Source organism: Schistocerca nitens, chromosome 4 (assembly GCF_023898315.1).
Source record: "Schistocerca nitens isolate TAMUIC-IGC-003100 chromosome 4, iqSchNite1.1, whole genome shotgun sequence".
In the NCBI taxonomy this organism is placed as follows: domain Eukaryota; kingdom Metazoa; phylum Arthropoda; class Insecta; order Orthoptera; family Acrididae; genus Schistocerca; species Schistocerca nitens.
Window position 1 is genome coordinate 793242134 of NC_064617.1, and position 22767 is coordinate 793264900.

The 22767-nt window shown below is 43.1% G+C and overlaps 1 protein-coding gene and 1 pseudogene across 1 annotated transcript in view; one reads left to right on the forward strand and one right to left on the reverse strand.

Moving 5' to 3' along the window:
* LOC126252575 (UDP-glucosyltransferase 2-like) overlaps window positions 1-19237 on the reverse strand; it is a 152323-nt gene extending 133086 nt beyond the window's left edge. The window contains exon 1 of the mRNA XM_049953476.1: window positions 19166-19237. The gene's annotated coding sequence lies outside the window, so the exon portion shown is untranslated. The remainder of the gene's footprint in view (window positions 1-19165) is intronic.
* On the forward strand, window positions 15893-16010 carry LOC126253895 (5S ribosomal RNA; annotated as a pseudogene).
* Window positions 19238-22767: the final 3530 nt, after the last annotated feature.

Below are 22767 nucleotides of genomic sequence, written 5' to 3' on the forward strand. Positions count from 1 at the left end.
ACGCTTGTAAATATACTACATTCTTCGCCTTCCTTCCTTGCTTGTAAGTCTTCATCCTTCCTTTGTCCTTCTCTTTTCCTTACCTCTTCTCTTTACCCTTTTCTCCGCTGCGGCGTTTGAGACCTCTCTTCTTTCCTTTCCCTTTCTCTTTCTTCCTCCCTGTGCGTGTCTGAAGGCCAACCCAGGCACTTCCATGCATAGCCGGTGACGGGGTAACGCGTAATTCCCTGCCCCGGGTAGACAGGTAGGACACGTACGTACCCCCTGGTAACGGCCAGGGCCAGGGAGGGGTGATTACCCGAGCTGATACCTTCAGAAAGTGCCGATTGGTCCCTCCGTCCGTTTGTCGGGAGGTGTGACCTGAGGTGTGAACAATCACCTAAGGCGGGAGTGCCCTCAGAGAGGGCCCCCACAAGGGAGGAGCGCGCCATCAGAGACGCCGGTAATCATGGGGCATTCTCCCGCAATGGTTTCCTCACTTTCCACTATGTCTGCTCACAAGCGTATGTTCACTGAGTCTCAGCCACAGTCAGTTCTTCCATCGTTGCCACAGTTCCTTGTTTCTCGGTCTGACGAAGGTCACGACTTCTCCACGGTCAACCCTTTCATTATTCAGAAAGGTGTCGACGCATTCCAGATTACGGAATGGCACCCTGTTGTTAGAAACAGTCAGTGCCCTCCAGGCACAAAAATTGCTGCGTACGTCACTACTACACACCTTCCCTGTCCCGGTGGAACCGCACCGTACCTTAAATTCCTTGCGTGGAGTCGTTTATACACGCTCCCTCGATGGACTGTCTGACGAAGAAATTCAGCACTACCTGTCTGACCAGGGCGTAACGGCTGTTCATAGGGTTATGAAAAGGGTTGACACGAACATGATTCCAACCCGCACTGTGTTTTTGACATTTGACAAAGTTCAACTACCATCGAAAATCAGAGCCGGCTATGAGATAATTTCCGTTCGCCCTTACGTCCCGAACCCTACGCGTTGCTATCGGTGCCAGCGGTTCAATCACACCAGCCAGTCCTGTTCCAATCCGGCCAAATGTGTTACGTGTGGCAGGGATGCCCATGAGGGTGCTTGTCCACCTCCGTCCCCTCGCTGCATCATGGGTGACCACGCCGCTTCCTCTCGAGATTGTCCCGTTTTTAAGGACGAAAAGCTCATCCAGGAAATTAGAGTAAAGGAAAAGGTGTCGACCTTTGCTGCTCGAAAATTATTCGCCAGTCGACAGCCCACCGTGCCTCAGAAATGAAAATACAGCACTGTCCTTGCTTCTCCTCGGCCAACAAAGGAGGCGGCCACGCAGACTTGCGACCTCACCTTTTGTGCCACGGTCGTCAGATCGGCCAGCGCAAAGATCGCCCGTTCAACCTCACCACTTTCGCCCGCCCACTCTCTGGCTCACCCTTCGTCGAGTTCTGCTAAATCTCGAGCCCAAAAGTCAGACACCAAGACTTCGAAAAAAGAGCATACTCGTGAAGAGTTTTTACGTACGGCAACTTCCCAACCATCGGTTCCTCCTTCCTCTAAACATCATACTTCCAAGAAGGCTACAAAGAAACCTAGTTCCTCTCCTTCTCCGCCAAGGCGTGTCCAATCTACAGCACCACCTGGCGAAAGTCGCCCTCGGCCGTCTTCTATGTTGCCGAGGCGCACTGCTGGCGGCCGATCAACCGGCCGGTCGCTGGTGGCAGGAGCTGCTCCTGACCAACCTATGGATCAGGATCTTCTGCCTTCGGCTGAATGCCATTCCATGCTGTCGGTCGCAAGCTCAGAGCAGTCGTTGAGTTGACAGCGACCTTGGTCACATTCCTCCATTTCCTGTTCACCCTATGTCCATTATCCACTGGAATATCCGCGGTATTCGAGCCAATCGGGATGAACTGTCGATCGTCTTACAATCCTACTCGCCGGTCATCTTCTGTCTTCAGGAAACAAAGCTGCGTCCCCATGACCGCTTTGTTCTCCCTCATTTTCAGTCCCTCTGATATGATCTCCCCTCTGTTGAAGGCACTCCAGCACATGGAGGACTCATGATTCTTCTCCATGAAACTGTCCATTATCACCCAATCCATTTAAACACTTCCTTCCAAGCTGTCGCCGTCCGTCTTTCCCTTTCCGGATACACGTTCTCTCTTTGTACTGTATACATTCCATCCACACCAATGGCACGAGCTGATCTCCTTCATCTTCTTGGTCAGCTTCCACCCCCATTTTTGCTGGTTGGGGACTTCAATGCCCACCACCCGCTTTGGGCATCTCCACATCCTTGTCCACGTGGCTCACTATTGCTAGACGTCTTCCACCAAGCAGATCTAGTTTGCCTCAACACTGGGGTTCCTACGTTTTTGTCTGCCTCCACGGCAAATTTCTCTCATTTGGACCTTGCGGTCGGTACTGTTCCGCTAGCTCGGCGCTTCGAATGGTTCACCCTTGATGATACACACTCGAGTGACCACTTTCCATGTGTCCTTAGGCTGCAGCCTCAACAGCCATATATGCGCCCGCGACGCTGGAAGTTTGCTCAAGCCGATTGGACACTTTTTTCGTCTCTAGCGACATTCGATGACCGTCACTTTCCCAGCGTCGACGATGAGGTCACACATATTACCGACGTTATTCTTACAGCTGCGGAACATTCAATACCACGCACCTCCGAATTGCCCCGGCGCCCCCCAGTTCCTTGGTGGAACGAGGCATGCCGTGATGCACTACGTGAGCGGCGACGTGCTCTCCGCGTTTTCCGCCACCATCCTACTTTGGCCAACTGTATCCGCTATAAGCAGCTCCGAGCGCGATGCCATCGTGTCATCCGCGATAGCAAGAAGGCAAGCTGGAAATTCTTTACTAGCTCATTTAACACCTTCACTCCCTCCTCGGAAGTTTGGAGTCGGCTTCGACGGTTCTCAGGCGCGCCTAGTTTCTCCCCGGTCTCTGGGCTCACTGTCGCGCATGACACATTACTGGACCCCGTCGCAATTTCTAACTCGTTGGGTCAGCACTTTGCCGAGATTTCGAGCTCTTCAAATTACCCGCCAGCGTTTCTCCCGAAGAAACGTGCAGCGGAAGTGCGACCTCTTGCTTTCTCCTCTCAAAATCGCGAAAGCTACAATACTGTTTTCTCCTTGCGGGAACTCCAACATGCACTCTCTTCTTCTCGCTCTTCCGCCCCAGGACCAGATGGTATCCACGTCCAAATGTTGCTGCATTTATCAACCCATAGTCTGCGTTACCTCCTTCGCCTTTATAATCGAATTTGGACCGACAGTACTTTTCCCAGACGATGGCGGGAAGCTATCGTCGTTCCTGTTCCGAAACCTGGAAAGGACAAACATCTCCCCTCTAGCTATCGCCCCATTTCTCTCACGAGTAGTGTCTGTAAGGTTATGGAGCGTATGGTGAATTACCGTTTAGCGTGGTGGCTGGAATCCCACAGTCTTTTAACACCTGCCCAATGCGGATTCCGAAAGCATCGTTCTGCAGTTGACCATCTTGTTGCTCTCTCCACTTATATCATGAACAATTTTCTCCGGAAACGCCAAACGGTAGCAATATTTTTTGATCTGGAGAGAGCATAAGATACCTGTTGGAGGACAGGCATCCTCCGCACACTGTTCTCTTGGGGCTTTCGAGGCCGGCTGCCCCTTTTTTTTCACGAATTTATGGCAGAGCGCACATTTAGGGTGCGGGTGAACACTACTCTCTCCCGCACTTTCTCCCAAGAAAACGGGGTACCCCAGGGCTCCGTGCTGAGTGTTGTACTGTTTGCCATCGCTATAAATCCAATTATGGATTGTCTCCTTCCCGATGTCTTGGGCTCCCTCTTTGTGGATGATTTTGCGATCTACTACAGCTCTCAACGGACCAGCCTTCTTGAACGACGTCTTCAAGGATGTCTCGATCGCCTCCACTCTTGGAGCATCGAAACAGGCTTCCGTTTCTCTCCCAGTAAGACCGTTTGTGTTAATTTTTGGCGACGTAAGGAGTTTCTTCCACCCTCCTTACATCTAGGACCTGTCAACCTTCCGTTTTCAGACGTCGCTAAATTCTTGGGTCTTATGTTTGACAGAAAACTATGCTGGTCCTCCCACGTTTCCTATCTTTCGGCTCGCTGTCTGCGATCGCTTAACACCCTCCGTGTCTTGAATGGTACCTCCTGGGGAGCGGACCGAGTGGTCCTTCTCCGCCTCTATCGCGCCTTAGTGCGCTCGAAATTGGATTATGGAAGCATAGTCTACTCCTCTGCTCGGCCGTCTATTCTTCGGCGTCTCGACTCTGTCCACCACCGTGGATTACGTTTAGTGTCTAGAGCTTTTTACACTAGCCCTGTGGAAAGCCTTTATGCTGAGACTGCTGAACCTCCGTTGTCCAATCGGCGAGCGGTCCTTCTAAGTCGTTATGCTAGCCATCTGTCTTCCATGCCTGCTAATCCAGCCCATGCCCTTTTTTTCGACGCCTCATTTGATGTAGGGTATGCAGGCCGCTCCTCCTCCCTACTACCCTCGGGAGTCCGCTTCCGTCAACTGCTCCATTCTCTTTCTTTCCGCTTTCCTAAAACCTTCTTGACAACTTGGGGTACAGCAGCGCCTTTGCTGCGTCCCCGGATCTGCCTGCTCCGTGACATTTGTCGATTTCCCAAGGATGGTACCCCTAAACTTGTTTATCGTCGGGCATTTGCTGCTCTATGTGCACAAATGACGGACGCCACATTTATTTACACCGACGGCTCGAAAACATCGTTAGGTGTAGGGAGTGCCTATATTGTTGGCGACACCCCAAATCAATTTCGGCTTCCCGACCAGTGTTCGGTGTATACTGCGGAGCTTTACGCTGTTCTCCAGGCTGTCCACTACATCCGCCGCCATCGGCGGATACAGTACGTTATCTGCTCAGATTCTCTCAGCTCTCTCCTCAGTCTCCAAGCTCTTTACCCTGTGCACCCTCTGGTCCACCGGATTCAGGACTGTCTGCGCTTGCTCCATTTGGGGGGCGTCTCGGTGGCGTTCCTCTGGCTCCCGGGACACGCTGGTATTTGTGGGAATGAGGCGGCCGATATAGCGGCCAAGGCTGCAGTCTCTCTTCCTCGGCCAGCTATTCAGTCGCTTCCCTTCACCGATCTACGGAGCGGTTTATGTCGCAAAGTTCCTCATTTCTGGCATGCGCATTGGTCCACACTTCCCCATAATAAATTGCGGGAAGTGAAAGCCCTTCCTTGCGCTTGGACCTCTTCCTCCCGAACGCGTCGTCGGGAGGAGGTGATTTTAGCTAGACTCCGGATAGGGCACTGTCTTTTTAGCCATCGACATCTTTTAAGCGGCGATCTTCCCCCACTCTGTCCCCACTGCTCTCAGCTGTGGACGGTAAGACACCTTTTAATTGAATGCCCCTATTTTAATCCGTTACGCTCCCGTCTACAGCTATCGCCTGATCTGTCGTCGATTTTAGCAGATGACACGCGCTCAGCCGACCGCGTTCTCCAGTTTATTAGTGACAGTGAAATGACGTCAGTCATTTGAAGCCTTTTTTGGGGACAACCAACCCCTTTCTGTAGTGGATTTTTAAGCCTTCCTTCTGCTTTTAATTTCTCCAATTTTATGACTTTGTTCCCATTGCTGCTGGTTTTCAATTTCGGTTTTTTACTGTTTCCTAAGTCACGGGCTGGGCTCTAATGACCATAGACGTTTTGCGCCCTAACACAAAAAAAAAAAAAATTTGACGTTTCCATCCATCTCCTGACGTCTTACTGAATGAAGTCTGAAGTGCACGCACAGTTCTGTTGCCTGCCGCATGGATTCTGTGAAGTGTTATGGCAGCTGGCGGTCATTGCTGAATACAAACATTTGCAAATATCCTCACTGCTCTAGGGGAAATGGTCTCTGTTGCATTTTTTCCATACCGTAATTAGCACAATAACATAAGGCTTGTTCTGCTGATGAACTTGATGCTCACTAGTCCTTAAATAAGAATCGCCCAGCGGGAGTAACGCATGAAAGGAGACTGTTGGACAAAAGAATGGACAGCTCCCTGTTTTGCGTTTCCGATAGCGCCTACGATAACAATCTTGTCATATTATGCTTAACAAACTTAAACTGTTTGTTTTTTTACTTCATACTAAAATAGAAGTTATGATATGAGAAGAGGAAATGACTGATATGCTTCTCAGGAGCTTTAGTTTTCATTTTTTTCTCACTTCATACTAAAACAAGGGCGTTAATATGAGAAGAGGAAATGAAATATACGCTTCGAAAACCTAATATTTCCTTGTGTGCTACTGCTGCATACGTGAAAGCCCTGCAGTTAATTTTTGTATGTTGGATAAATTTTCATATCACCTCACATTCCTTTGTGAGAAGGTTCCTGTTTTCTTGAGATTCAAATGGAGTGGACATTTCATCGCTGGTTAATATTCTGATGACTAATGACACGATACCCGTTGCAATTGCCCCATGACACCTGTGAGTAGAGTCTCACGTTGGTTACCATAAGAACACGCAGGCAGTGATATCCGCTCACTGCAGTCAGAGCCAAGGTGATTTCTTTCTGCTTATGGTGAAGCGTCTGCTGCAGTGTTCACGCTCAGCCAACATAAACAAATCGCAGAGGCATTGGGCACTGCTAATCGCTGCATTTGTCGCGAGCCTCGACAACATGAGCGCACTGTCTCTCCTAACGATACTATGGAGTTAATACACCTTACTTAACGTAACGTAATATGCAGGTCGTGCGTTGGGCATAAATTCAGTTTGTAGCTTCCCATCGCATTAAAATACTCTAGTCATATTTGATGCACTATTTATTGTTGGTTGTCTCTCTAATGTTAATAGTATTGATTCAGATTTTGCGTGAACACGAAAAAAAACACACACACACACACACACACACACACACACACACACACATTGATTCCAGTGAGGGTGACAACTACTGTGTGTTGAACAACACATGCACCAGTCAATTCCTCCGTTTTCGTAGAGTGGATGAGATTTTTCAATTATCTTGCATTGCAAGAATTGTAAGGAGGAGACTGAAAGTAAATGGACTTGTATCTAAAGAGCTGCGACAAAGCAAAGCTTGACCGACTATCAGATAATTGTCCACATGGATTTTGTGGAAGAGTATACTTTTAGTAACCAACCCACCCACGATCATTACGTAAAGACTTCCTGAAAGCGTAGGGGCATTGCTTTCATTAAGTCAAAAGTGTAGCGTGATGGTTGACTTCCCACCATACGTTTTCTATATTCGTCCAAAGGTCACTTGCCTTTGTAGGTCCACATGGCAATGACCTTGTTACCTCTGCCCACATATTCTCTATCTGGTTGACGTTCGGTGATCGTGGAACAAACTGCAACAGCTTTATCCTCTCTCGGCCCTGAAACGAATCTCGCACTGCTCTGCTATGATGGATGGGACTCTGCTCCTGTAAATAAACTGATATCTCATTCCTCCATATATTTAAATAAAATACGAGTATTAGTAATAAGCACATTGTATTATTATTTTTCAGTGTTTATGAATTCAGGCCCTGTAATAAATAAGTGATCTAGATTCAACCGTCAGATGAAGAATGTGGTTACCCAGTTTATCAAATGCTGAGAGTCGTATTCGGATATCCACATTGATCCGGACTGGCTGAATTGGATTAGAACGATCTGGTATGGAAATGAAATTACAGTAGCCGGATAATTTGAACGTCTGTATTGCAACAATGCTGCGTACATAAATTCCTCTGGAATAACAGGTAGCAACTGCCCAAGAAAAAGTGAGAAATGTCTACTAGCAGCAATGTAACGTAATTATAACCTATATTTATGTGATAGCAATACTGAGTCGAACAATGCACATCTATTTCAGTGGTGGGAAGAGGCACCGTACCGGATTTGCTGTTGGCATAATAATAATAATAGTAATGATAATAATAATAATAATAATAATAATAATAACAGAACTAAAGAAGTCTCGGACAAGCGCCGTCATGGTCGGGGACGACGCTTGAACCCTATGCCCGCCCACAATGGTAACGGCACTGCTAGCCAACTGGAAAATGATTTAAATCCAAATAGAGGTGTTTTGTAGGATATGCTTCCTGCAACCACCCTAGAAGGAAAACAGACAGAGGATGAGATGGTCAGATGAAGTTAATCGACACCTCATGTTCTATTATTACCAAGCAACAAACCTAGGAACCAACACAACTGGATACAGATCACAAGTATACACAACATTTATTACCAGATACCAAGAATTAAAATTTTTAACAGAACAACGACTAGCTGATCAGATCCGTGTAATAATCAAAAATAACAGGATACCCCAGTCAGAATTAGAAAACATCAAACAACAAGTACAGCAAATACTGGAACAAAATGATGTGCAATTAGAAGAAGAAGAAAATACAGTAATGGACTCAAACATCCCAGAGCAAACAAACAAAGAACACGCACCAATTAAACAATCAGAGGAAAACGAAATATTAAGACAGCCACCAGAACAAGCACAAATAGAACACAAAGTGACACAGATGCTAGATATAGAAGAGAAATTTCAGCTAACATATATAGAATACAAAGACACAAATACAGACATTAGACCATTCTTGCATAGACCACCAAATAACCCACAAGTCGAAACAACCATAAAAACTATCAACACAATCATACACAACAAAATAAATGAAAACACAACTATGGAAGAGTTAAAACTACTGGTTTATATAGGAGCACTCACTACACCAAATATACACACTAGGCAGAGATCAGAACCAACCAACATACAGAAGAAAACCACAAAACCAGCATGGCAACACAGGCTACAGATCAGAATAGAAAAACTGAGAAAAGACATCGGACACCTAACACAATTTATAAGAAATGAAATCTCGGAAAAAAACGAAGAAGGTTAGGTAAAATCTCACAACAAGAAGCGACAGAGCAATTAGACGAAAAGCAAAAATTACAAGCATTAGCCAAACGACTCAGAAGATACAAAAAAGTGAAAATAGAAGGAAACAAAACCAAACATTCAACACAAACCAAAAGAAATTTTACCAGACAATAGATAACACACACATTAAGATAAACAATCCACCAAACATAAGTCATGGAACACTTCTGGAGCAACATATGGTCAAACCCGGTACAACATAACAGGCATGCACGGTGGATACAAGCAGAAACAGACACATACAAGATGATACCACAAATGCCTGAAGTGATAATTTTGCAACATGAAGTCACCCAAGCAATTAATTCTACTCACAGTTGGAAAGCCCTGGAAATGATAAAATAGCAAATTTCTGGTTAAAGAAGTTCACCTCAACACATTCACATCTAACTAAATTATTTAACAGTTACATTGCAGACCCATACACATTCCCTGATACACTTACACATGGAATAACTTATCTGAAACCTAAAGATCAAGCAGACACAGTGAACCCAGCTAAATATCGCCCCATAACATGCCTACCAACAATATACAAAATATTAACTTCAGTCATTAAACAGAAATTAATGACACATACAACACAGAACAAAATTATAAATGCAGAACAAAAAGGCTGTTGCAAAGGAGCACGAGGATGTAAAGAGCAACTGATAATAGATGCAGAGGTGACATATCAAGCTAAAACTAAACAAAGGTCGCTACACTACGCATACATTGATTACCAAAAAGCTTTTGATAGTGTACCCCACTCATGGTTACTACAAATATTGTAAATATACAAAGTAGATCCTAAATTGATACAGTTCCTAAACATAGTAATGAAAAATTGGAAAACCACACTTAATATCCAAACAAATTCAAATAATATCACATCACAGCCAATACAGATTAAGCGTGGAATATACCAAGGAGACTCATTAAGTCCTTTCTGGTTCTGCCTTGCTCTGAACCCACTATCCAACATGCTAAATAATACAAATTATGGATACAATATTACTGGAACATACCCACACAAAATCACACATCTGCTATACATGGATGATCTAAAACTACTGGCAGCAACAAATCAACAACTCAACCAATTACTAAAGATAACAGAAGTATTCAGTAATGATATAAATATGGCTTTTGGAACAGACAAATGTAAGAAAAATAGCATAGTCAAGGTAAAACACACTAAACAAGAAGATTACATATTGGATAACCACAGCGACTGCATAGAAGCGATGGAAAAAACAGATGCCTATAAATATCTAGGATACAGACAAAAAATAGGAATAGATAATACAAATATTAAAGAAGAACTAAAAGAAAAATATAGACAAAGACTAACAAAAATACTGAAAACAGAATTGACAGCAAGAAAAGAGACGAAAGCTATAAATACTTATGCTATACCAATATTGACCTACTCATTTGGAGTAGTGAAATGAAGTAACACAGACCTAGAAGCACTCAATACACTAACACGATCACAATGCCACAAATATAGAATACATCACATACATTCAGCAACTGAAAGATTCACATTAAGCAGAAAGGAAGGAGGAAGGGGATTTATCGACATAAAAAACCTACATTATGGACAGGTAGCCAATTTAAGAAAATTCTTTATAGAACGAGCAGAAACTAGCAAAATACACAAAGCAATCACTCATATAAATACATCGGCTACACCACTGCAATTTCATAACCACTTCTACAACCCTTTAGATCACATAACATCAACAGATACGAAGAAAGTAAATTGGAAAAAGAAAACACTTCATGGCAAGCACCCGTATCATCTAACACAGCCACACATCGATCAAGACGCATCCAACACATGGCGAAGAAAAGGCAATATATACAGTGAGACAGAAGGATTCATGATTGCAATACGGGATCAAACAATAAACACCAGGTATTACAGCAAGCATATTATTAAAGTTCCCAATACCACAACAGATAAATGCAGACTTTGTAAACAACAAATAGAAACAGTAGATCACATCACAAGTGGACGTACAATACTAGCAAATACAGAATACCCTAGAAGACATGACAATGTAGCAAAAATAATACATCAACAGCTTGCCTTAAAACATAAACTTTTAAAACACGTTCCTACATACAAGTATGCACCACAAAATGTACTGGAGAATGATGAATACAAATTATACTGGAACAGAACCATTATAACACATAAAACAACGCCACATAACAAACCTGACATCATACTCACCAATAAAAAGAAGAAATTAACACAACTAATCGAAATATCCATACCCAATACAACAAATATACAAAAGAAAACAGGAGGAAAAAATTGAAAAATACATCCAACTGGCTGAGGAAGTCAAGGACATGTGGCATCAGGATAAAGTTGACATTATACCAATTATACTATCAACTACAGGAGTCATACCACACAATATCCACCAGTACGTCAATGCAATACAGCTACATCCAAACTTATATATACAACTACAGAAATCCGTAATTATTGATACATGTTCAATTACCCGAAAGTTCCTAAATGCAATGTAACATATACCGTACATTTAAAAGGAAGTCACGCTTGATCAGGGTCCGCATCACCTTCCATTTTTAACCAGACATAACGTCTGAGACTAGAAAGAAATGATCCTGATGATGATCCTGATAATGATCCTGATGATGATCCTGATGATGATCCTGATGATGATCCTGATGATGATCCTGATGATGATCCTGATGATGATCCTGATGATGATCCTGATGATGATCCTGATGATGATCCTGATGATGATCCTGATGATGATCCTGATGATGATCCTGATGATGATCCTGATGATGATCCTGATGATGATGATGCTGTGGGGCCGATAGGGGAAACCCTCCCCCATATGGGTTGTACCAAATAGTAACACAATCCTCAATGACTACTCAATCAGCTGAACTCAAAATCCACGCACGTCTGAGTGAAAACCACCGCTACTCTGGTCACCGTTTGTTAGCTCAATGAGCTCGGTTGAAAATATTTGCTTCCAAAGGCTTCAACACCGTCTGGTCCTGTCCAGTCCTGGAATCACCCAGACCAAACCAATGAAACACAAGCAAACATGAACTGTGCAAACTGTCGACAGGCGGCAGTTGGAATTTCGGCTTCTCGGGAGGTCAGGTTAGCACGGCAGAGAATATTGAAGATCTTTTGTAAATTTCACTACAAGCAGAAAACATGCATTTGAAAACTACACGCGGCGAGCGATTAGCTGAGCGGTCATGGACTGTTCGGCTGGTCCCGGCGGAGGTTTGAGTCCTCCATCGGGCATGGATGTGAGTATGTGTTTCTCCTTAGGATAATTTAGGTTAAGTAGTGTGTAAGCTTAGGGACTGATGACCTTAGCAGTTAAGTCCCATAAGATTTCACACACATAAGAACTTTTTTTATAACAAAACATCGATACATTGATCCAAATAACGAAAACTAAATTATGTCACATATAAACTCGACCGACCAAAAATTCTCATCATTGCTTTTCAAGAACCACGACTAACTGACAATGAAACCTTGCATTATGGAAACCATGGCATCTTCAAAATGCACCAAAATGTAACGAAAGGCGTACCAATCTTGGCCATGGCATTTCTCGAACACAGATCTATCATCAGTTCTGTCAAAGAAATATCACCCATCAACAATTGACTTATGACTATGGTCATCCAGAGCCCCAGTAAAAAATAAACTCATCAATGCACATGGCCCCACCAACATCGAAAATAAGAAAAACACCAAAAATGTCCAAAAATTCTGGAACACACTCGAAAATACTATGAGCAAAATTCACCAAGATGACGTGAATATACTAAAGGGAGACTTCAACTTTCTATTTGGGACAGTAAAAACCTGTAGAAAAATCATTGGTACAAATTCAACACACCGAAACGCTTAGACCAACGGCACACATCTGACTGATATTTGCCAACAATTCAACCACAGAAGCATGTCTTCCTACTGTAGAAAAATAGCATTTCTCTGGTAACATGCTTGGCTACCAGGTGCAAGCTGCTGTCGTTCGCGTTTCTAGACTCGCTGAAAGCCAGATTTTTTATTCTTTTGTAGCAGAGCTACAAGCAGTCAGATACAAACTCAATAAGTGAATCGTAAGACAGCGCTCGAACAAAATTCGTTTTGGTACTTTCAGTAACCCTTACTGTCAGAGCGAAAACCTTACGGTACCGCCAGTTTCATAATGCCACTTTTGTTTTCTGACGTCATATTTTTTGTTGTTGTGAATGCATAATTTCATCTATGAAATGCCACTTTTTCATAATACTTGCGAATGATACAGGAAATGAAGTAAATACAGATCTTTTCGAAGTCAAAGGTCGTTGATATCCTACTAATTCGTGTTAAAATACGATCAATCGTGTTACAGACAACGCTTCGCTACAGTCTGGAACCGCGCGACCACTACGGTTGCAGGTTTGAATCCTGCCTCAGGCATGGATGTGTGTGATGTCTTTAGGTTAGTTAGGTTTAACTAGTTCTAAGTTCTAGGGGACTGATGACCTCAGAAGTAAGTCCCATACTGGTCAGAGACCTTTGAACCATTTTTGAACTTAATGCTTTATTAAGATAGACTGCCGTCGTGATGTTTCTGTAGTAAGCTGAATTTAATTTGTATTAGTAAAGTGAATATTTTATTTGCATTTTCCATTAGTTTACTAAACGCAACAGTAATCATCGAGAAATTAATCAGCAGCTGAATTGTCTTTCACGATATCTACAGCAATCTGACAATGCAACGGTTGTTTACAAATTCTACGCCTGTAGAAACCTGCTTGTTTTAACGATGTCATTAAACCATAGTAGTTTTAAAGAGTATTTTCGTCTAGAAATGAATCGCCTTTACGGTTGATATATCAAGAGCCGGAAAGGTAATATTTTACGAATATATGACGAGAAGGACAAGTGCTTGAGAGAGGGCTTCCCTATCAATACAAATGTCTGAGAGACGACTTTCCTATCAATGCAGTACTCCTACACCAGACTTCTGAACTTTGCCTGTTGAATGCAAATATTGCATGATGGTAAAATGGTAATCTGTCACATATATCAGTAGTCGAGACTTCCTTAATGTGGAAAATCATTCATGACAGAACGATCTTTGTTGAAAAAAGAATCTTTTTTTGGCGTCATTTTCCCAAAACACTCGCTCCAAACAGAGCTCAAATCTTTCGAGCTGCCTCCTCTACATTCGGCCCTCTATTATACCAAAGCAAATGTTGTGTTGCAGATGTTAAACCTTTTTCCACTTAAGACTCAATTTTACAATGCCTAACTGTAGTTTGATTTTCAAGTATGCAAAATCCAATGCTTAACTGCAAGATAATAACTAGAACTTCAAATTCGAAAATGGCATTGATACATACACTGACAACGTGGCGCCGCCTTCACATGAGCGGCGCCGGATTTCAGGCGGCGGGTGGCGTCTGGCCGGTGGTAGGTAGCCGCTGCAGCGCGAGGAAACGCTCGAGCGTAAGCTGTTATGATCGCCACGAAGCCACAAGCTGTCCTGCGGAATTGTTTCTGGAATACTTGTTATTGCGGGTGGGTAGAATGTCAAGCGAATTGTCTTCGATGTTCAATCACTCATAATTTTAGACCGAAATGTGGTAAAAAAAAAGTCGGACCCGAACATGCGACTCTAAGTTTAGAATGCACGACGATTACCGCAAGACCATGGGCTCACTCCAGCCATACGAACGCGGAAGTAGACAACACTTCCTCCTAACACTTACCCATCTTACAGTGTTGCCAGATTGTGCAGATAGCCGGACTTAGAGTGGTCAGGGGCGGTTTTATTGGCCACCTTAAGTGAACGACTCAGACTTAGTCTCTGTGGCGGCCGGCCGGCGGTCAGTTTTTATGTCTAAGACTGTACATTTCACCTTCCGAATTTCTAGTGGTACATAGTTACACGTTAATTTTCTGTACTAAAATATGCTTTCTCTTGGTACTCAATGTTCGATAAATGAAACTTCCTGGAAGATTAAAATTGTGTGCCGGACCGAGACTCGAACTTGGGACCTTTGCCTTTTGCGGGCAAGTGCTCTACCAACTGAGCTTCTGTTAAGTTTGGAAGGTAGGAGACGAGGTACTGGCAGAAGTAAAGCTGTGAGGACACGGCGTGAGTCGTGCTTGGTTAGCTCAGTTGGTAAGAGCACTTGCCCGTGAAAGGCAAAGGTCCCGAGTTCGAGTTTCGGTCCGGCACACAGCTTTAACCTGCCAGGAAGTTTCATATCAGCGCACCCTCCACTGCAGAGTGAAAATCTCATTCTGTTCGATAAATGGCTTGATGTATCCATTTACACAGATGAATCACGTATAAGTAGCTTGAGAAACAGTGTCGTTACTTACAGTTCCGATGCAAAACAAGAAAATCAGCTACTGAATGTGTAATAACATGAATAATTTTACTCTGAAAAATATAACTTATTACCGACATAAATCTGTGAAGTGTTGTGTTTATTAAAAGAAAACCATTCTTAAAACCGCAGGTTTGTTTCGATACAACAGTGCTCTGTTGTTTGATTTTTCTGAAGGTGGTGCGAAGTCACCCTCCTACGACCTTAGTACCGGCTGTCCGGACCACTTGTCGGGGGGAAAGGCACTATACTTCAACGTGATATCAGAACAACGGTATTACTTGGCATTCAGAGATAAGAAAAATCCTAGCAGCGATCGGACGCTGACCCTCGACCTTCCAGATCTGTACCTTGAAACTTAGTCGCGCCCTCACGAAGCTGCACGGCAATATAGCACAGCCATAGAACACTATTAGTACGGTTTATATTCTACAGTGTTAATGAACTCAGGTATACGCGTGTATACCTTCAACCCGAGGAGCAAAATACCTAACTTGTGATACAATACAATAGAATACAATATATTTATCTTATTCCACGGATCCAGGCAACGGCCATGCCACAGTGGATACACCGGTTCCCGTGAGATAACCGAAGTTAAGCGCTGTCGGGCGTGGCCGGCTCTTGGATGGGTCACCATCCAGGCCGCCATGTGCTGTTGCCGTTTTTCGGGGTGCACTCAGTCTCATGATGCCAATTGAGGAGCTACTCGACCGAATCGTACCGGCTTCGGTCAAGAATACCATCATAACGGCCGAGACGGAGTGGCTTCTTTTTATTCCACGGATCCGGCGGAGAGGCCGTGTACATTTTATTGAAGCGCAATACAATGAAATGACGTACTTTTTGGAAACATTACAGTATTGTCTTTGAATACTAATATTAATTTTAAACATGAGATGAACATTAATTTTAAGAGCTCCTTTGAAGATAATCTTCAGTGATGTAGAAGCTATTGCTCATAACAAATATCTTTAATTCGACGTTGAACTTCAACACATTCCTGACGAGACATTTGTAGGTCCTGGAAAGTTGTAAAATACGCGTTATCTGATCCTATCCTGTACTAATGTCTAAACCTAAAACTGTTTATAATCCTATATTATGTTCACGCTTTGCATATTTATTTGGAGTAGAGAAAGATTTCTAACACTCATTCGGACTAAGCAATGCAAATACTTTAAAACAGCTGTCAAAATGCCAAAATTAGTGTAGTCTTTGCAAGGTGATCCAGAATTGACACCAGCTATGATAATTCTAACACACTTCTGTATTCGGAAGATACTACTCCTGTAAGCTGAGCTTACAGTGAATGGTAACAGATGAATAAACTATTTTCTTCATTTTCAGATCTGCTATGTCAGTAATGAGGGGTACTGCAAATGCCCCTGAAGTAGACGCTCCATTAACTCTGGGGTCTGAGTTTTACCGTTAAGCTTGTGACCTATTTGTAGTTCGAAAAACTTGACGTTCCCTAGTTTTGTATATATTTGTTTGCGTACACTGTTCTTATACCTTGTGAAATTTTTTGGAAATTTGTGGTAAGGTTTTATGGGACCTGCTGAGGCCATCGGTACCTAGGCTTACATACTACTTAAACTACCTTACGCTAAGGACGACACACACCCATGCCCAAGGGAGGACTCGAACCCCCGATGGCTGGATCCGCGTGGACCGTGACAAGACGCTTGAGACCGCGTGGCTACCCCGCGCTATACCTTGTGGAACTCTATGAAGTACTGAGAAAAATGTACGAATCTTGTGAAAATTTAATAATTCATTGGCTTTGGATCATCTGTTAATGTTTTCGAATATTTCATAAGCTGCTTTTTTATGAAGTTACTGTGCAACTTTTTATTGCTCTACTTGCGTTAGCTAAATATTGGACAAAATTTATATCTTCTGACAGTATAAATTGAAGATGGCTTACGTATACGAGAAAGAATAGAGAACACAAGACATATCTCTGCAGAACACCGTACCTGTTTCCCTCAGATTTTGAGTACTGTATTATTATATGATGGGTTCAGACCTAATAACCTCTGCTTCATGGCATGTAAATAAGATAAAAATCGTGAGAATACCGTACCTACTGTCACTAAATATTTTATCTTTTGAATGAGAATGGCATGGTTCACACATTCAGAAGCCGTAGCGAAGTCACAAAATACTTCCATCGATAACAATATCTGACTTACTGATTCAAACATAACTTGTAAAGCAAATGTATCTTAGCTTGTTTTATACAGAAAATGTGATCATGTCGGCTTTTTTAATGGGCGAATTAATAAGATGCGTCGATAATTCTTAACTGGTGTGGACTACTATTCAACAAAGAACCAAATCAAGCTGGTGCTTGAAAAATACAAATTACAAGACATTCAGCCAGAGGCAGCAGGTGAGGATCGGATTAAGCGTAAGAAAATATTCCTGGTTCAAAAAATGGCTCTGAGCACTATGGGACTTAACATCTGTGGTCATCAATCCCCTAGAACTTAGAACTACTTAAGGACATCACACACATCCATGCCCGAGGCAGGATTCGAACCTGCGACCGTAGCGGTCACGCAGTTCCAGACTGAAGCGCCTAGAACCGCACGGCCACACCGGCCGGCAATAGTCCTGGGATTCCATGTAATCTAAGTAGCAGTAATGACACTACAGCACAAAATATGCTCAGTGTTCGTATTAATACCATACTATTTTTCATAGTGTGTTAGTACACGACTATTTTACAACCTTGAACTGTGTCTTTATGCTGTGACGTGTTCAATAAAAATCGATCGACCAAGTGATGGTGGACGAACTGTTTACTGCATATGTGTTCTTGGACTCCACCAGAGAGCAAACCCGGCGGATATGCCGAGCAAACTCGCTAAAACCGACATGAAAAAATGTTTATAGCAACGAACGGAACGAATATAGACGTTTGTTCATTCAGATTGGTCGTACTTTCAAGGCAACTTGACACAATTGAATATATTTGCTAATTTTTGTATCACGGCGTTTTCCGGTCTTGCGCAAGGATATGTGTTTAACGAAAGTCTCGTCCAGTGCCACTGATCTGACCGAGTTTAATGAAACTTATCGCAGCCTAAGTTAAAGTTCGAAAAAAAGTGAAGCACTGTTTTTGTCGAGGTATTTGATGTGTCATACAATGTACAAAATACCAAAAATACGTGATTGTACACTGACAGATAGTTTGGTGTACAATCAGTGCGATTAACTGCACGCATTTTTAAGTGCGGCCGCCATATTGGGTGAAGAAGAGTGCGGTGATAAAATGCTGATGTTTACAGCAAACTCTTTCGCAAAAATAGTAAGGAAACGTGTTAAACGTAAGATGGTAGTAGTTTGAGGCCAGTTATGGATTGTTCGTATGAAAAAGGGTCCGAACTGTGCTGGAGAGTTCGGCGTCGCATTGACGAGTCGTACGTTTCATTATATTTAAGGAGAATGTCATTCTCAGCGTTATCATGTGCTATATCACTACGCTCCTTCTTTAATAAATTATGTTCCTTTGAAGCAAGCATATCTTTCTGGGATAGTAATAATTTTTGCACATTTTCCAGACTCATCATGTATGAGAATAATTCCCCCTTTCGAAAAGCCTTATTTAAAAATCTACCAAAAGTAGGGAAATAGTGATGGTGAGGCATCTACTGTACAGACTTTGTATATACATTACAAACGCCTCGGTATCGAAAGCCGCATCTTTGTACAAGCAATTAGTTACTTAATAAGTTAGATTACCGAAGATCACTTTACAGTAGTTCCAAAACGGACACAAATAACACAAGCATACACATTAATACGAACCTTCTTCGAAGCAAGCCCCCAGCTGCCGACTCTGATGACGCTGCACTGGCGCCTTACGCGCGTCAGTTTCGGCACTCAGAGTGATCACGTTAGAGATAGCTGCGCTGTTGCAACAGATAAGACTCTGGTGGAGATTAGCCGTCGGATGAGGACCGGATGTGGAGTTTTCACCTGTTGGATTACTTCTTTATGGCTCAGCTCCACTCGCCTCAGGGCCTGGTGTCGTGTAGTAATCTGGTTAAAGTCCAAAGCGTACACAGAGCACAGGTGTAGTCGCTAGACTCACACTGCAAGTCAATAATATCAAACATATTTGATGACGTCGGTACAATGGTTTCAGAAGCTCTCTTGCAAGGATGTCCTTCTGGAACAGTGACAGATACATTGTGGATTCCACAAAGACGGCAAACACACAAGTAATGTAGGATGTGTAAAAGTTATACTATAGAAAGTTTAGATTGTTTAGAAAACGTAAATAAGCGCTCTTTTATGTAAAAGAAGGTCAGAGGAGCACAGTTTCCCCGATAGGAGTACTTGAACATTCTCACGGTAGTGATGTTTCAGGGATGTGGCTGACCTCTTATGGAGTTATTTTTTGTAGTGAGAAAAACGGTTTGGTGTAAGAGACACACCAGAAGAGCTGGGTGACCGTTTGGCCGAAGCTGCTGCCATTATTCCTGAAACACCTCGTTGTTTGAGCGTTTTAGACAATCATTAGTTCGCTGGTACCAATTTTGCATTAATGTAAATGGATGCATTTTTCAGTAAAATCTCTAAAACAATCGAGGTCACACTGATCACCGTCTGTGAACATACCAGAACATTCATTAACACCTAGCGTCGAAACGGTACACCTGCGACATTTGTCAAGTAGAAAAAGTGTCACTTTACCTCCTCCACACTCTAAAATTCTGGTGTATAAAGCTTTTACTCACGCTGTATATTGCCCTCCACTGTCGTGTAATTCTACACAGCTAGACTTGGACCAAACTAGTGCCAAAGCAACTATCGTAACCAAATTTTAAACAGACGCAGAAAAGCTATTTCACAAATATGATATGCAAATAATAAACACACATTTTCAACATTTGTCACAATTCTTTTTTATCCTCACTCCATTATTTTAGTAGTGAACATATTCTACAAAAATGTCCTTCACTTAATGTGCTGAATTGCGTTTGTGAGTACACTGATGTGCGGAACTTACGGACGAAAATAAAATTGACATGATAATGTCACTGACAAATAATATAGAGGGTAACTGAAAGATATACGCAATGAGATGAACAGAAATGATACTATTATTCAAAGAGATTAATTACACTGAAGTCACAGTGATTCGTGATAATCGTCTGGACATTACAAAAGAGGGGACATGGTCCTTAACGCGGTGTGTGATCACTAGGGACGTCTGTGTCTGCTCAGTGACGTGTTCTCAGGCTGCCATGCTGGCCACAGGGTTGTTAAGGAGATCTTGTGGTAGGGCGTTCCACCGGTGCGGTTGACGACTGCTGCACCATGGTTAGTGCATACGTCTGCTCAACGTATCCCAGATGCGCTCGATGTGATCTTAAGTCTGAGGAACGGGCAGGATAGTCCATTCGCCGGATATCCTCTCGTTCTAAGAGCTCCTCAACCTGCACGTCTGATGAGATTCCGCGTTATCGTCCATAAAAATGGAAGCACAGCCGAATGCACGCCGGAAAAGATGCTCATGGGAAAGAACTGCAGTGTCATAGTAACGTTGAGTAGTGGGTGTACCGTGCTAAAAGATTTGGAGGTTCGTACACCCATGCGAAATTATGTGTCTCCACACCATAATACCTGGATCACAAAAACGACCATGTTCGACAGTGTTTCTGGTTGCTTCACATACCCTTATATAGTGAGAGGGGAATATGTAACGCAACCAGGAACATTGACAAACATGATCATTTTGCTGGTCCAGGTGTCATAGTGCGTGGTAGCTTAATGTTACATAGGCGTACTGACCTCGAAATTATTGAACACGTTGCATTTACTGGTCATTGTTATTGTGACATGTCCTTTTCCCGTTTGCGGCTCTTCAGCGGAGCATTCGGTCTGGACTTCATTTTTGGGGATGAAAATACGCAACCGTATGGCGCAGGTGGGCGCGCTCTTGTTGGAATGAGAGGATATTATGCGAATGGACTATCCTGCCAGCTCCTCAGACTTAAATTAAATCGAGCATGTAAAATGTTTTGGAAAGATGTACTTCAGCACTTAAACATGTACCAACCACCATCCTGCAGCTGTCAACCCCGGTGGTCGCCCGCTGTATAACAGGAACTTCGTATCAGCCGTGAGGCCAGGATGGGGGCACGTTGCAGAGCATGTATGTGGTGATCACACAACCTATTAAGAATCACGTGCCGCCTTTTGGGATGTCCCGGGGACCTTCCTAAATCACGATTACTTCAGTGTAATTTTTGTCTTTGAACAAGAGTGTCATTTCTGTTTGTCTCATTATTTCTTTCAGTTACCTTCTGTAGTATACTGTAGCAGTTCTTCCTATGAACAGTCCAGGTTTTATCGAGCTATGTTACTTGGCAGTGACACATCATGTAAAGTTACTTTTGTCCCTACGTTTTACACTCCAGTGTGTTTCTGATGAAAACCAACAACGCAAATGTTCGTCAGCTCGACTTACGCACACTGTTATATTTCAGTATGAAAAACTGTGTGAAATGAGCAATTTTACTTGTTGCTTCGACTGACCTGTACAAAATACATCTACAATTACTGTTATCATTATGGATAAACGTAAAATGTGATAATTAGTGATTGAAAACAGAGCTGTCATCTCGCGACAGATTACAGTTGAGAAAATCCGCGTTGTCATCAAGACACATACCAATTAACTGCCCATTTAGAAACTTTTAGCGTGACTCGTAGAAAATTTACATGCGAGACAAGACGTTGATCCGGATTGTATGGGCCTTTCATTTAACGATCTCCTCGAATGTGGTTTTGTGCCGTGTGGCGCTTGCCCTCCTGTCTTTTGAAATACCATCAACTGACTTGTACGGCGCTGCTGCCAAACTGATGCTCTTTGGTGACTGTTCTCGCGTCTTCAGGTGTGCAGCGGCCAGAGCCTGGGGTCTTCTGTCGAGCGACATGCAGTGTGGATGGAGTAGCGCAGTATGAGCCGCCTTTTGCAGTTGAGGTGATAGCTTTCGTTCATTGTGTCGCCGAGGTGTGAAGTAATGTTTTTAGAGGTTTTGAAGACACTCCTTCAATAGTGCCGTCATGGGCAGTACAGTGGATTTGCATGCTGTTTAATATCCTTCCGTGTAGCTGAAGTGCTTCACCTATTTTGTCCTGTTGTTTGATTGTGGTCACTCATTCGCCGAATGTTGGAAACTTCCCATGAAATTCTCACTTTCCGACTGCAGTACTTTCCGACTGCATGTTACTTGGAGGAACTGGCAAATCAACGTCTCCGTAGTTCGTGACGAATGTATTCTGCGTTTACGTTCCCTATCTACTATGAAATAAGATGGCTGTACTGGGAGTGGTTCAGCAAACGACACATGGTTAGTGATAAGGAATACGAGTTGTGTTCGGTTGACGAACCGTGA